We start from the raw sequence: 16,259 nt of genomic DNA, 5'->3' as shown, positions 1-16,259 counted from the left end.
CAGAGTCAGTGGTACTGCCATGTCTAAACAAATGTTCTGAAACGTCAGGRCATCTGAKGGTCTCCTGTGTTCYCCCCTRTGTGTTCACCGCTCTYTYTTCACTGCTCAGTCCAGTGTTGATGAGTGGATAAAAAGACACGCATTGCATATACACACACGCACTCTAAGCCATTACATCATCTACTACAGTACATTGACTGCAATCTCAAGAACCTCGGCATGTATTTGGCTACTCTGCAAAGCATCATGCTACATTTATAACTAGAAAAGGTACATTTCCTAGAGAAAATTTTAGCGATTGCATCAGCTATTTAACAGTAGTGGTCTTACTGAAGCAAGCACATTAATTAAAAGGAATATGCTGGATAGCAATAGTGGTTAGTAGAGGGTGCCAGCATACTAATGAGCTTGAGGCATGAGGTTTTGCTATAACGAATAAATATTTGCTGGGATTAATTTGTTTTCTGAAGTTTAACTATTTCTAGGAAGATGCGCAAGTGAAAGTAAGCACTTTGTTGACACAATTAGCTAAATCCTATTTAGTCACAAAGTCAGTCTTTCTCATCATTGGCATATTGTAGCTTGTATTAGCTAACATAAACGTAGCTATACATTACCGTCAAAGTCAGTCATAGAAATAGAATTCCTAGAATGGACATCCCTATTCAAGTCAATGGGTCAGTGATGGTAGACCGGCGGCCATTTTGAGTGTACACATGATAAAAAATAAAGCTGGAAGTACAGCATTCAATTTGTGCTTTATTCACAGTCAACACAATTGACATTACAAAGCCACATCATCATTTGAATGAACATTCCATGTTAACGTAGCAATTCAGCATACCTTGTCAGCCATATTGAGTGTACCCATGAGGGGGAAGTCAAAATGCCATGGCCCAGGGGGCTATTCCACTTCTAGGAATTCTATTTCTATGATCACCGTCTCATCATTGGCTTATTGTAGCTTGCATTTGCTAACAAAACGTATACATTACCTCCTTCTGCTCATCAGGAGAGTTGGTGGCGGATAAAGGCAAACACATTAGCCACGGTTCAACTTGTGAAAGACTATGTGATTACTAAAATAGCTGTATCTTTTGAATGGTATAAGCTATTACTGTTCTGATTTCTGATTTGAGTTACAGATTTGTTTGCATTTGTTTCAGTAGCTAGCTATCTAGGTTTGAAAAATACATTCTGTTATTTGTGCAGTTAGTTAACTAACTAGTTGGTTTAGCTATGAAACATGTTAAGTTAGGTGAGGTTTAGCTAAATCAAATAAGGTGGTTTCATCATTCTCTGTGAATTGGAGTGATGTGTTAGCATCCACTCCTCTAAGATCGCTCATACTTATGACTTCTTAGAAGTTGCTTGTAGGTTTTCACAGAATCTAAATAAATTGGCTAGCTTCGGGTAGCTGAATATGTCATCACTACATAACTGCAAAAGTGACAAACTGACACACTTTCATATTTCTTAAAAACAACTTTATTTCAAGGAGTGCTATACTGCACAAGTGCATTTTGGTGCAGCTCGTTAACTTGAGGTGATCACGTGTGTCTTCGTAGCTAGCTTGATGGCCATAACACTACTAGCTAGCGTGATCAGGGGTTTGTATTGGAATGGCCGTTAGAAAGGCCTCTTTCTGTATAGACCCTCTTTGATAAAGTCACAACTTATCCTAAATCTCCAACAGAACTTCGTCAAAGCTTCCACCCAACCAAGCACCCAAAACACCCCTCCCCCTTTCCCAATGAACCACCTTCCTCACCCACCCACCTCCCCCTTATATAACCCCCACCCAAAAGTATACGTTTCTAGATTTAAATAACATACAAAGAATATATCACCCCATCACTCCATACTTACGTCTTTGCTGTTCTCCGCATCTGACTCGCTGCTGAAGTCCTCAGTGTTGAGGTTATCGAAGTCTGACTCCCCGACCGCAATTGGAACGCACACGGTTAGGTTGGGATTGTGGATGAAGGACATGTGGTCCTCGTCGATCATGTACTTGCCCACGCTGCTGCCGATGCCGCTGGTAGTGCCGTTGATGTAGTCCAACTCGCGGTTGATGTCTATGCCCTTCTGGTTTGCAATGCAGTTAAGCTTCTCGTCAAACTCATCAAGAGGCTTCTGCTCGTCTTCTGCTTCTTCCTCCTCCTCGCAATCAGAAATATATTTCAAAATCAGTCAGGACAAAACTACTGGCATTCAGCTACATTGGGACAGGGGTTTGTCTTGGTGTAAAAACAACCCAGAAACAATTCAACAATGACAGAGTGATGTCATATATAACTGAACATAGATGACATGGCATCACAGCGTACCTTCTTCATAACCTCGGCTACAAAGACCTTGGCCCAGGCAATCCCCGTCTTTATTCGACCGACAGCTATTTGCAGATTGTTCTGTTCTCCATCATCGTCTGAAGGTGCCAGGTTGTCTGCGCTGAACGAGCTCAGCAACAAGGCAAGGAACAGGTTCAACACCTGGGGAGAGGGCCGTGCATAGACAGAAGGTCTAAGCAGGTGTGTCACTAACCGCTAACTTTCTGACATCAGGCTTAACCAGACCAAAATGCTAATGCTCAAACCATATTTATTGGATGAGTTACATGTGGATGCAGAAATGCAACTTACTTCTAATTCGCAAAGTAAAGAGAGGCCTGATCTTCAAAAAGTAGGGTATGTAAGAAACTGCTACTCAAATATGGATAATTCAAGGAAAAGGCTATGAGTACACAACTGATGCCCAAACCGATATTTCATTTCCGAATTGTATAAAATTAGGTTAGGGTTAGGGTCAGGGTTAAGGGTTTACTTAAGGTTAGGGTTAAGGTAAGGGTCAATTTTACTTTTTTGCTTGTCGGTTTAAGTGTCAGCTGTGTCTTTATAGTCTCTCCCATATTTCAAAGGTTGTTTTTCTTACCACCAAGTTGCCTATGACCATGACCATCAAGAAGACGATCATGCACATGTTCTGGCCGGCCACCTCCATGCAGTCCCACATGGACTCGATCCACTCCCCGCACAGAACTCGAAACACCATGAGAAATGAGTGAAAGAAGTCYTTCATGTGCCAACGYGGKAGCTTACAGCTTATWGCGATCTTACAAACACAGTCCTTGTAGTTCTTTCCAAACAGTTGCATGCCAACCACGGCGAAGATGAAGACGATAAGGGCCAGCACCAAGGTCAAGTTTCCCAGGGCTCCCACAGAAGAATGAATGATTTTAATCAGCATGTTGAGTGTGGGCCACGACTTGGCCAGCTTGAACACTCTCAGCTAGACAAGAGACAGAGGGGGAGGGGAGGAGAGATAGAATTGAATGAGTGGGGGGTTACATTTCAATAAATGTTGATCATATTGTATGAGTATTTGGGCATTAGTCATGTCAAGCTAACTCTGCTGCAGAGTGAACCCTTTCCCCCACCTGCTGTGAATTGTCTGGACATCAGGGCCATAGGGTTATCAATACGGTCCCTCATTCCAATCCACACCTTTTCTTACTCACCAATCGGAATGACCTGAGCACAGACAGACCCTCAATGTCAGCCAATACCAGCTCGACTAAACTGAGGGTCACGATGAAGCTGTCAAAACAATTCCAGCCCTCCTGGAAGTAGTAGTATGGATCCATAGCAGCAAGCTTGGCAAACATCTCACCAGCAAAGATACCAGTGAAAACCTGTGAGTGCAAAGAGAGAAAAAGGTTAACAGTCTGATCCTAGGGTCAAGCTGCCAGTGTAGGACACAGGGTTGGGGTCAACCCCACTTCAATTCAGGAGATTCATTGAAATTCAATTCAAGGATCGAAGGTGCAATTTACAGGGGTTGCCATGAATTTGACAGGAACTTACAGGCAGCTAGTGGCAAGTAAGTACAGTAACCAATGACACAGCATTATGTAAAAAAGAAAAAGAAAAAGTAAACCGTTATTGTAAATGTAATCAATTAAATTGATGGGAGATTGGGGTTTGTATTTTACTGTAATAGCATGCACTGTAAAAAGCCAACTTAACCAATGGCTTAAATCAGCCTTATTATGCGAGTTGAGTGTACTTTAAAAGGACGAGGATTTGAGCTTATTTGTAAAAATCTAATCAAAGTTTATTGGTTGCATACACGGATTAGCAGGTGTTATAGCAGGTGCAGAGAAATTGTTATGTTACTAGCTCCTAAAAATGCAGTAAAACGTCAAACAATTCAAATGTAAGAAAAAAAAGGCAAAAAAGACTAGGACTCAAGAACGTCGGGACGAATCTGATTAACAACCCAAATAGCACTGTAGCAGTAATCAATTGCAATCTATACGTACAGTTGAAGTCGGAAGTTTACATACACTTAGGTTGGAGTCATTAAAACTTGTTTTTCAACCTCTCCACACATTTCTTGTTAACCTTTCAGTGCTACCCATCCCGGATCCGGGAGCATCCTCATCAAAAAAGCTGACTAGCATAGCCTAGCCTAACGGGACAGGGATATCATATAATATAATTTCATGAAATCACAAGTCCAATACAGCAAATGAAAGATAAACATCTTGTGAATCCAGCCATCATTTCCGATTTTTAAAATGTTTTACAGCGAAAACACAATATGTATTTAAATTAGCTAACCACAATAGCCAAACACACAACGCCATGTTTTCACCATGTTTCCACCGCATAGGTAGCTTTCACAAAACCCAGAAATAGAGATAAAATGAATCACTAACCTTGAACAACTTCATCAGATGACAGTCTTATAACATCATGTTATACAATACATTTATGTTTTGTTCGAAAATTTGCATATTTGAGGTATAAATTGTAGTTTTACATTGCAGCCACCATCACAAATAGCACCAAAGCAGCCAGAATAATTACAGAGAGCAACGTGAAATATATAAATACTCATCATAAAACATTTATGAAAAATACATGGTGTACAGCAAATGAAAGATAAACATCTTGTGAATCCAGACAATATTTTCCGATTTTTTAAAGTGTTTTACAGCGAAAACACAATATAGCATTATATTAGCTTACCACAATAGCCAAACACACAAAGCCATTTATTCACCGCCAACATAGCTTTCGCAAAAACCAGCAATAGAGATAAAATTAATCACTAACCTTTGGACAACTTCATCAGATGACAGTCTTATAACATCATGTTATACAATACATTTATGTTTTGTTAGAAAATGTGCATATTTCGAGCTGCAAATCGTGGTTATACATTGTGAATACGTAGCAACAATTCACCAAAATCTCCGGAGATATTTTGGACAGTCACCTAATCTAACCAAAGAACTCATCATAAACTTTACATAAAAATACTTGTTGTATGGCAAATGAAAGATACACTGGTTCTTAATGCAACCGCTGTGTTAGATTTAAAAAAATAACTTTACTACAACATACAGCATGCATTATTGTGAGACAGCGCTCACCTATTCTCCGCCGTGTTGGAGCCAACATATTCCACAAAAATACGAAATAACATCATAAATATTCTCTTACTTTTGCTGATCTTCCATTAGAATGTTGTGCAAGGAGTCCTATTTCCAGAATAAATCGTTGTTTGGTTTTAGAATGTCCATTTCTTCTGTCAAATTAGCAACTTTGGCTAGCATTGTGGCGCAAACATGCCCATCAACTCTTGGCGCCTGGAACGAAAAATTCCAAAATTCCCAATAAACGTTGAATAAACTGGTCAAACTCAGTTGAAAATCCTACTTTATGATGTTCTTCTCATATGAATCCAATAAAATCAGAGCCGGAGCAATTCGTAGTGTATATCGAACGCTTTCCAGAAGACAATGTGAGGTTCCCCGGCGCGCAGCTGAATACTGACGATAGGGCGGACCTGTCACTCCAAAAGCTCTTATTCGGCTTCACATCAAGCTAGACACCCCATTCAACCTTCTACTGCCTGTTGACATCTAGTGGAAGGCGTATGAAGTGCATACAGATCCATAAATAAAAGCCAGTTGAATAGGCAGGCCCTGACACAGAGCCTCATTTTCAGAATTTTCACTTCCTGTATGGAAGTTTGCTGCCAAATGAGTTCTGTTTTACTCACAGATATAATTCAAACAGTTTTAGAAACTTCAGAGTGTTTTCTATCCAATAGTAATAAAAATATGCATTTTGTATGATCTAGAACAGAGTACGAGGCCGTTTAATTTTTTCCAAAGTGAAAACAGCGCCCCCCCTATTCACAATAAGTTGCATTACTTCTCCCCCAGCACCAGCCCAGGCTGATGGACATACTCTCCACCCCTCCTCCCCCCTCTACACCTATCCCTCTAACAGAACCAGATCAGAATCGGGAACCAGTCACCACCAGACCAGAAGAGGTGCAGAGGAGGGACCAAAGATCTAGAGCGAGCAGGCCACAGAGGAGTGCCATCACTGGATCTTGGGCCTTCATGTGTGTCTGCTTGCTCCTCAGGTTGTCCTTCCTCCCCGCTGCAGATCCAACCAGTCCCAGTTCCAGACCCAGCAACAGCACTAGAACCCCCACCCCCCCCCCTACAGACCCAGATACCGACCCTGCAACAGCCCCGGTTTCCAGTCCCGGCCCCAGCAACAGCATGGTTCCCAGTTCAATTCCCAGCACCAACCCTGGACACAGCAGCTGCTACCACAAATGCCACCTCCATCCAACCACTGCCAGCCCAGACCCCACCCCTTCCCCAAAACATGGTTGACCCACCATCAACTACCCCACCACACCAACCAGACAAGAAAAACATCTAAACTCAGACAATAAAGATATATGCTTCAAGACACTGTGAAATGAAAACATACAAGCAAACAAACAAAAAAATGAATAAAACAGAATGGACAGTGAAGACACTAAGACTTTAGCAGTGTTCAAATACCCATACTAACATACTGTATACGACATACTTAATGAGTATATACTACATACTATTAGTTAATTTAGTATACTGTAAACAAACAGTTTCCTTTCAGTTGAGCGTACTAGCTCTTCGCCCGTCTACCGGAAGTTGATGCTGTTGCTATGCAACCTCTAGTTAGACAAATTACTAGTTAGACATTTTACAACTTCGGTTGTGTTCTTGAATTCAATCTGGAGTGCCAGAGTGTGCTTGTAAATTCAGAGCGTTGTCAGATTGTCTGTTAGCAAATTCAGAGCATTGGCTAGTTTTCTAGCTACTTCCAGACACAAATGAGAGAGACCACTCTGACCATTTTACTCGCCCTAGCAGAGCTGGTTAGGCAGTTTTCATGTTATCCAGACTGTTGGTGACTATAACTGTGCTGCTGGCAACAATTTAATTACTCTTTTTTTGCCAACGTTTACTGACACCGGCCATATTCAACCAGTGTTGAGCGTTTGTAGATTCATTATTCTGCACTCTCGTACACTCAGACGAGAGTGCTCTGAAATCGGAGTAGATAGCCAGAGCGAATTTACGAAAGGACCCCGAATGTCCATTGAGAACACACAACAACTATACTATAAGCTAAGAATGACGGGAATAATCAAGTCAATAAACGTTGAGTAGTTAGATAGCCTATAGTTAATATACTAGCAAGTTTGATGTATAAGTAGCCAACTAACATTAGGTAGCTAGCTACCATCCCGGTACATACTGCTGTAATGATATACTATGTGGTTCGTAAGGACAGCATAGCTATCAAATTGTCAGCCAACATAGCGTGTAAGGTAACTTATTTGAAAAGTCATTACTTTATTACATTGCTCAATATTTGTCATAATTAGTTAAAGCAGCGAATTTGTATCCACTTTCATTGTACTTCAGCGTCATATTTTCCACCATTTTCTTCAAATCTGAAAACGATGAGAAGCCACACCCATTTCCTGAAGAATTGCATTATGGGCCCTAAAGTACAGAAATAGTGTCCTCTGTGTGTATACTTCATATTTTGGCGAATTTAGTACGATACCCGGAAACTTTTGGCATACTAACTATATCCATACTATGACCAATAAGCATACTATATACTCAATTCACGTCACAAATAGTATGGTTAGTGTGGGTAGTATGAGTATTCGAACACAGCTTGAGTTGTGCGAAGAGCAGACACTACTAAAATGGGAGTATCAATGAACATTGATTCTGGAAAATGAATCCTCAGTTTCTGTTGTGTGCCGCATTGTGGTACCATGGACTGCTATCAGAATTTTAGACACAAACTGTTATTCTAGCTGTCTAGTCTGTGTTTTATAAAAGTGCAATGAGAATAAAATCGGCAACTTGTTCTCATTCTGAGAAATAATTAATTTCAACATGTGAACAAAGTGGACAGGCTAGGATGCTGTTCAAACAGTTGGAGACGGACAGAAGGATGTGTTCATACCAATTCAACTGTTCTACCTTAGCTAGCAAATAGATCCAAGTTGGCTAGACTTTAAATATAAAGATGAGTTGCCTACTCACTAGCAATGTGGGCTTGTTCTTGAACGATTATTGCGAGACCTGTGTTAATTTTCTATAATGCCCGCTACACTCGGGGCTCCCGAGTGGCGCAGCGGTCTAAAGCACTGCATCTCAGTGCTAGAGGCGTCACTACAGACCCTGGTTTGATCCCAGGCTGTGTCACAACCGGCCGTGATCAGGAGTCCCATAGGGCGACGCACAATTGTCCCAGAGTCATCTGGGTTAGGGGAGGGTTTGCCCGGGGTAGGCCGTCATTGTAAATAAGAATTTGTTCTTAACTGACTTGCCTAGTTAATAAATAAAGGTTAAATTAAAAAAATATTAGTTAATGTGCATTATGCATGGTTGTGGTTAAATTTGTAATCAAAAGGGCATTTTCATAGACAGACTTGAAAGGCAGATCAGTGATTATTGCAAAAAATCATGTTAAACTATTTTGATAAAATAATTCAATTATTAGTGGGTCTTATGTTTGTAGAAGGCATATATTTAGCCTAGGTAGAATTTCACAAGCCCTGAATTCATTACATTATTGATGACTGTTTGAAATGCAGTATATTTTCCCGTTAATTATACACAAAGCTCATTTAGAGAAAATATTGGAAAAATCTAGATATATATCATGAAAATAATCGAGATAGGATTTTTAGGCCATAGCGCCCAGCCCTAGTTAGGCTATATGCCCAATACTATTGCAGCTGGTTGCCTTACAATTGTACATTGTATCAATTTCAATGCTATTTTGTTGTGCAAAATCACAGTATTATTGTACTGGTTGCCGATAGGCTACAGAAGGCTATAGTTTAAGTGTGAGATCTAGTGGAAGAAAAAGAACTGTGTGTTTCCAGTGAATTTATGCAGCTCAGGAAAATTATCTGCGACAACAGAGTGATCAAATTAAGATACTATATCTCTATATATTTTTTTTTAAATTATAAGTGTGTAGTATATTATAACATATCATTCTGATAGAAACCCCAAAATGTCTGCTCAAGATTTGTACCTGAGAGTTCTGATCTGTGCGTGCTATGCTGTGCTGCAGAACATGGAGGTTAAAATCATGGAGAACTTGTGATTTGTAGAAATTCCGCTTAAATGCAGAAATTTAAGAGCGAAATGCAAAACAGATCTTGCTTGCGTGGCATTTTGTTTGATGTAGTGCTGATTAAAAATGTATTGGACTCTTAGTGCTGGTGGAGGTTGTCCTGGCAGGACAAGTTCATAGAGAAGTGCCCCACCCACCCACCCACCCACCCACCCACTACCAGTCAGGCAGGGAGGGTTGTATCATGCCATGTTGGTGGACCAATCATCACTGCAGAGAGCACTCAATGATTCATCCTGCACCACCCCTGACACCATGCCAACATCTGTGACCTCAAATAAAAAAAATTAAAAAATCCCCTATCGCTGCTGACACCAGCCACAGAGATGGATAGACGATTGTAGTGGCCACAAGCCCGTATTAGCAAGGACAGCGCCATTGAGAACTGTCACCATTTTGAAGTAGTCAACTGGGTGGGACTTCCAACTTCATTGGCTGATCCCTACTGATGACCCGGTTGGAGTCATGTTCAACCATGTCATCAGGAGGGATCAGCCGATCGTGAAGAAGAACATTGACTTCTTCAAAATGGTGATAGCCTCAATGGCGCGGCCCATGCGCTCACAGAAGCCATAATTGGACGGATATAAGGTTGCAACCTCTATGACACCAGCCAATCTCACACCACGCCAATTCCACTGACCTCACACGGACATGCCAGGGACTCTGGTACTGTACTGAGATATCTAAGAGCAAGTGGACACCACAGATACCCTCTCTAACCTCTCCTCACATTCACACACCAGCCTCATACCTTACCAAGCAGTATGTTCCACTTAAAGTACAGATCGATCAGGTTACATTCAACTTTAATGTATCCCCCAACCAACCCTGCCATCCCCTGGACACACCCCTGTTCTGCCATGTCAGAACTGCTAAATCTGCAGGAAGAGATGGAGGAGAAAGGCGACTGAGGCAAACAAACAGAGAAGAAAATGGGTCGAGAGAGAGAGGCAAAGTTGGGGGAGAGAAACGGAGATAGAGAGAGAGCCTGGGTGGTGAAAGAAGGGGAGCAAGCTAGTTGCTTTAAAAAGGAGCTGAATGTTTTATGAATTCCCATCGAAGGGCAGAGTGTAATGCAAGTATGAAAGGACCTAAGTTAAACCAGCAAAGAAGTGCTCTGAGAGAACTGTGCTACACAGGGGAGTGTGAGACAGAGAGAGAGAGAGAGAGAGAGAGAGAGAGAGAGATACAGACACATGGGGGGAAAGATACAGCGACAGAAACATGTGGAGCAGAGGCAGAGAAATAATTGGATAATGAGATGTGAGAAACATTCCAATCACACGTTGAGACAATCTTGTGGTACCCTACACACTAAACACTGTCCACTTCACTGTTCCTCACCAGATTTCCCACTGACAGCGTCTCCTCAAAGCGAGGAGTCATGGGGTAGTGTTCCATGGCCATGAAGAGGGTGTTGAGGACAATACAGATGGTGACAGCCAGATCCACAAAGGGGTCCATAACGATCAGGTTGAGCACATGCTTGATCTTCAACCAGATAGGAAAGCAGTCCCACACACAGAACATGTTGGCAAACTTATACCACCATGATGGGCACGCCCTCTGAGAATCCTCTAGCTCTGTAGGGGGAAAAGGGAGGGAGTGAAAAAAACAGAGGAGGGCAGGGGAGAAAGGGGTAAACCGAGAGAAAGAGGGAGACAGAGGGAAATAGAGGGAGAAAGTGGTAAAGAGTGAATGAGAGGAAAAGTGAGAGGAGGGAGTGGGAGAGAGAGGAAAAGAGGGAGAGAGAAAGAGTGAAAAGAGAAGGAGAGAGCGTGAAAGAGGGAGATGGGGGGGGGGGGGGGTCACACAAAAAAACATTGCTTTAACGCTCTACGTTGTCTTGTGGTCAGGTCAGCATAGTATAACTATAGGGATTGAAAGATGAAATTTTGAACAAAGGCAGCCATACCCTCCACAAGTGGTGAAACCTTTCCAGGTCAAAAACGTTCCTTGAGGAAGCCCTCTGAAAGTGTCTTTTGAGGAACCCCTTTGTAAAGGTTCAAACCGGAACCTTTTTGTGATGAAGAGGGTTCCATTTTCTACTTCTTTAATAATATATTGTAGAGGTGGCAGCTTATCAGATGAATGGGGAATGGCTTATTGGAGGTGTGGCTTTCAGATAGTTATTTTTGGCCAATTCCTGTTCATCATTTTAAATTTGTACAGGTAACGAGTTCAAACAGGTGCAGTTAARACAGGTAATGAGTGGAGAACAGGAGGGCTTCTTAAAGAAAAACTAACAGGTCTGTGAGAGCCGGAATTCTTACTGGTTGGTAGGTGATCAAATACTTATGTCATGCAATAAAATGCAAATTAATTACTTAAAAATCATACAATGTGATTTTCTGGATTTTTGTTTTAGATTCCGTCTCTCACAGTTGAAGTGTACCTATGATAAAAATTACAGACCTCTACATGCTTTGTAAGTAGGAAAACCTGCAAAATCGGCAGTGTATCAAATACTTGTTCTCCCCACTGTATACTGTATATATATCTTTTAAAAAAAAAGCTACATTGGACCTTTAACATATGATGAAAATACAACAGAACAGATGAACAGAAATTACATTTATTCTAAAAGGTGGCCTAAAAAGATCTATCTGATAGTCACACCCCTACTAAGCCACACCTCCAGTCCAGGGTACCCAGTGTGTGAGAGAGTGTGTGAGTTCCGTACCCTCCAGTAGAGTGTGTGAGTGTGTGTGTGTGGCCACGCTCATCACACTGTTGGCGCGGTCCTTGTTGCGCCCAAGCTGGTCCACAGACACCATCAGGGAGCCTGAGTGTTTCTTCTTCCCCTCCACCTCTGTGGTCTGCGCTCAGGGAGAGGACACACACACACACAAACACCCGTCAGAGGCCTTACATAAACACACATATCTTGAAACCAGTCCAATCATTATGCCTTTGTGTCTGACACACACACACACACAGAGAGAGAGACCAATATCTAATCCTATCCCACACACGAAAACCCGATCCCATACAACAGACACTAAAAAGTGCCGCTAACCCCCACCCCTTACAATATTATCCCATTCTAAGTAAACCGTCTTATCCCACCCAAAACATATATCAGTCGTATCCCCTTCCCAAACCTGCATGCAAGAGCATGCATGTATCCAATAAGAAAAGAGAAGTCAAGACAGCCACTGTACCATGCTACGTTTGGAGAGTAGGTAAAAAGGTAAAGCTTGGCTTGGATTGGACAGAAGTAATGGGAAGTCAAACTACCATGCTAGCTAGGATGAGGAAGAATGCTGTTGTTAGAAAAAGGTTACGTTTTTTTGTAGCTTGGGAAAGACAAAAGAGAGGTGGGAAATGGTGGCAAAAGACAGACAGAATAAACTGGTTTTGAGGAGAGAGATTAAGAGGGGAGAGAGTTTCTAGTAATGTTTGTTGTGGATGGGGCATGGCAACAGAGATATCTGTTTGTTAGATAGGTGCTACCAAGAGACACTGCGTACTTCTATGCAGGAGGCTTTGAAACGGGCTACTAGGCTAATAGAAAGGTTACTACAGTGTAATGGAAGCCAGGAATCTGTTGTTTTTCATTGGTGGAAGAGCGCGCCACTCAGAGCAGCTGAAGCGAAGGGGGCGCGGGGGGGAGGGGGGAAAATAAAGACTAGAGAATGGAGTGTGTGTAATAAGGCTGTGAGGGCTGAGCAAGTCTCGAGAAGGGAAAATCAAACAGAAGAGGAAGGAACCAGAAATTCAGAGACAAGAAGAGAAGGGAAAGGGAGTGGAAACCAGACCGAAAACGTCCTTACACTGTCGTCAGTGGCTGCCTTATCTATTTTCACCTCAGGCAGAAGGCGTCCGCCTGGCTGGTGAGCGATGAGCGACACCACGCCGTTGCAGTCCACCGTGCTGTTCCTCTTCCCTCCAGTGTGGGGCGCCAGTGGGCTGATGAGACGCGATGAGCCCTGGCTGTATCCGCTGTAGCTGCTGCGGCGGTAGGGGATGAACAGGGAGCCCCGGCGGTCCTCGCTCTCCTCCACCGTGCTGTGCTCATCGTCGGCAAACTCGTTCTCCGAGCCCACGTCCTTTGGAGGGCGGCCCTTGTTGAAGCTGAAGATGCTGCTACGGCTGTTGTGCCGCGACATGAATGGAGAGCCCGGGATGGAGAGGAGAGACTGGAGGAGAAAGAGGGAGAGGGGGGAAAGGGAGAGAGAGAAGAGAAATAAAGGAAGGGATGGACAGAGAGGTGAGGGGATGGAAGAGAAGAAGACACAGAGAAACAAAGCACGAAAGAGAGAGAGAGAAAGAAAGAGGGATGGGTGTGAGATGATAAGAAAAAGAGCAGGAGACAGAGAAAGGATGAGAAACGGAAAGACGAAAAGGTCAAATAGGATAAAAGGGGAAAAGAAGTAGCCACAGAAACAGAAATGAGAGATAATGGTTCATTCAGACATGTAAAGACACAGCAACTAAAGACTAGAAGATGGCCACTTTAGAAATCAGGCACACAAATGTACACAACGGTCCGTTTTGCTTAGTAAACAGTTCTGACTGAGCCTCTCACAGGTAACTTTTTTTTAACCAGGGGGGTAAGGGTGGTGATAGGCAGGGCAATGACAAAACACAGCTAGATTATTGCTTTCAGCAGGGCAGTGAAAGATTCATGAAAAGGGTTTATCAATAATGTAGTGGGGGCCTGTGAAAGCATGCCTCTCTCTACCCTTCCCTTCCCTCACACCAAACAGGCCAAGACTGGTGTAATGTACAGTCACTGCTGCTACACTAAAACTACTCTCCTCTGCACTAGTGTTGAACAGAGGATGTGTCAGCACAATGCAACATCATGGACTCTCACCAGGACGGAGAGAAAGAAGAAACAGTGGGATAGAGGGAGAGGCCTTAGTAATTCTGTCACTCAGTAGAAATCACTGTTACATTCATTTGAAACCTAACATTGATATGACATCATTAGGGGAGCTGTTAAGCTCAGAAATGTAACTCAATTTGATTTATATACCCTAAACAAACGTAGATATGAAGCCAGCACAGATAAAAAAAATTGGGGGGGAGGGCTTGGCAGCAAAATGGCTGCTGACATTAACACTATTTTATAATTCAGAAGGACTGCTTTGAAGAAAAGGCACCATATTTGTTGCAGAGCTAGGTTTATGGACCCTGAAAAGATGGCTGCTGACTTTAACACTGCTTTGCCGTTCAGAATAACTATTTTGAGATAAACAAAACACATTTGGCAGGGAGTTAGCTCTATATATCCTGAAAATATTTCAATAGGGAGCCACCACAGATTTTGCCCCTGGGGGCCATGGCAGCCATATTTGAAAATGATTGCCTAGCAGTACCAATATTTTACAACCAAGGACTATTTTAAGAGAAAGGCTCCAAATTTGGCTCAGAGCTAGATTTATGGACCCTGAAAAGACTAAGAAATGCAGCCACAGACTAGATGTTATACTATATTATAGTTTAGAGACCCTTGTGTACATCTCCCCAAAAAAATTCTAAGTCAAAGAAGTATAGGCCATGACTTTTTCTAGATTGAAGGTTTGTAATTCAATTTTTACAGTCTGCAGCCATTTAGCAAGATGGCTGCCATACCCCCAGGGGCCAAATCTGTGGTGGGGCACACCAGGAACATGGTTGCCTACACCTGTACTACATAGTGAGGCAGTTAAGCTGATAAACAAAACACATTTTAGTTAATGATTTCTCAAAATAGTTATTCTGAACTGCAAAGTAGTGTTACAGTCGGCAGCCATCTTTTCAGGGTCAATACATCTAGCTCTGTGACAAATTTGGTGCCTTTACCTCAAAGCAGTCCTTCTGAATTGTAAAATAGTGTTACTGTCGGCGGCCATGTACATAAATCTACTTCTTTACCAAATGTGGTACTTTTAACAAAAAGTTAACAATTTATCAGCTTAACCGCTATGTAGTACAGGAGTAGGCAACTCTGTTCCTAGTGTGCCGTGGGTACTGCAGGGCTTTGTTCCAACGAAGCAACCCACCTGTCCAACTGAGATAATTGATTAGTTCAATGATTGCCTAAATTCAACACACCTGGTCTTCCAGGTCAGTTAAATAAAAAACATGAAGTGCCTGTGGCGTTCCAGGACCAGGGTTGCCTTCCCCTGATTTAGCGCAAGATGACAGAAGTAGACTACTGAAAGTATATACTAGTAGTCAATAAATGTTTAATAATGGTGAATTAAACAATGGTGAATCAATGTCATCTGACCTACAAATTTATATTGATAATAATGTACAGTGCATATCATAAGTATTCACCCCCCTTAGATTTTTTTGTGGGATTTAATTGTGATTTTTTTGTCATTGATCTACACAAAATACTAAGATATATGGAATTGTTTTAAAAAGGTCATACCAAGCATCATTTTGCTATTTGATAAGAACCCTTGAAGTATCCCAAAAATATATTAAAAACATTTTGGGGGGGGGGCCTTACTGCTATTTGCACATACAAACTCATTGAATGACAGATTCACTACGTGGAACAACAGATAGTCCCACAAAAATATCTAAAAGTTCTTAAGTGTCTATCCTATATCTGAGAGACATAAAAAAGATCAGGATACTTTTTTTTTTACATGTATTTAACTCCTTATTTCTGTCACTAAACACTAAACTCCATATATACTTCCATATTTCTTTTGACTGGTACCGGGGGACATTCAGATGTCCATTCAGACACAGAGGGGTCATCTTAGTGTGTAGCCCAAA

General features: G+C 42.0%; 1 pseudogene; it reads right to left on the bottom strand.

Moving 5' to 3' along the window:
* Positions 1 to 16,259, bottom strand: part of LOC111970145 (sodium channel protein type 8 subunit alpha-like) — a 98,477-nt pseudogene that overhangs the window by 24,769 nt on the left and 57,449 nt on the right.

The sequence above is a fragment of the Salvelinus sp. IW2-2015 genome, linkage group LG11, assembly GCF_002910315.2.
Source record: "Salvelinus sp. IW2-2015 linkage group LG11, ASM291031v2, whole genome shotgun sequence".
Lineage (NCBI taxonomy): Eukaryota > Metazoa > Chordata > Actinopteri > Salmoniformes > Salmonidae > Salvelinus > Salvelinus sp. IW2-2015.
The sequence above is the reverse complement of the archived record's forward strand: the minus strand, read 5'-3'. Positions and strand labels throughout refer to the sequence as shown.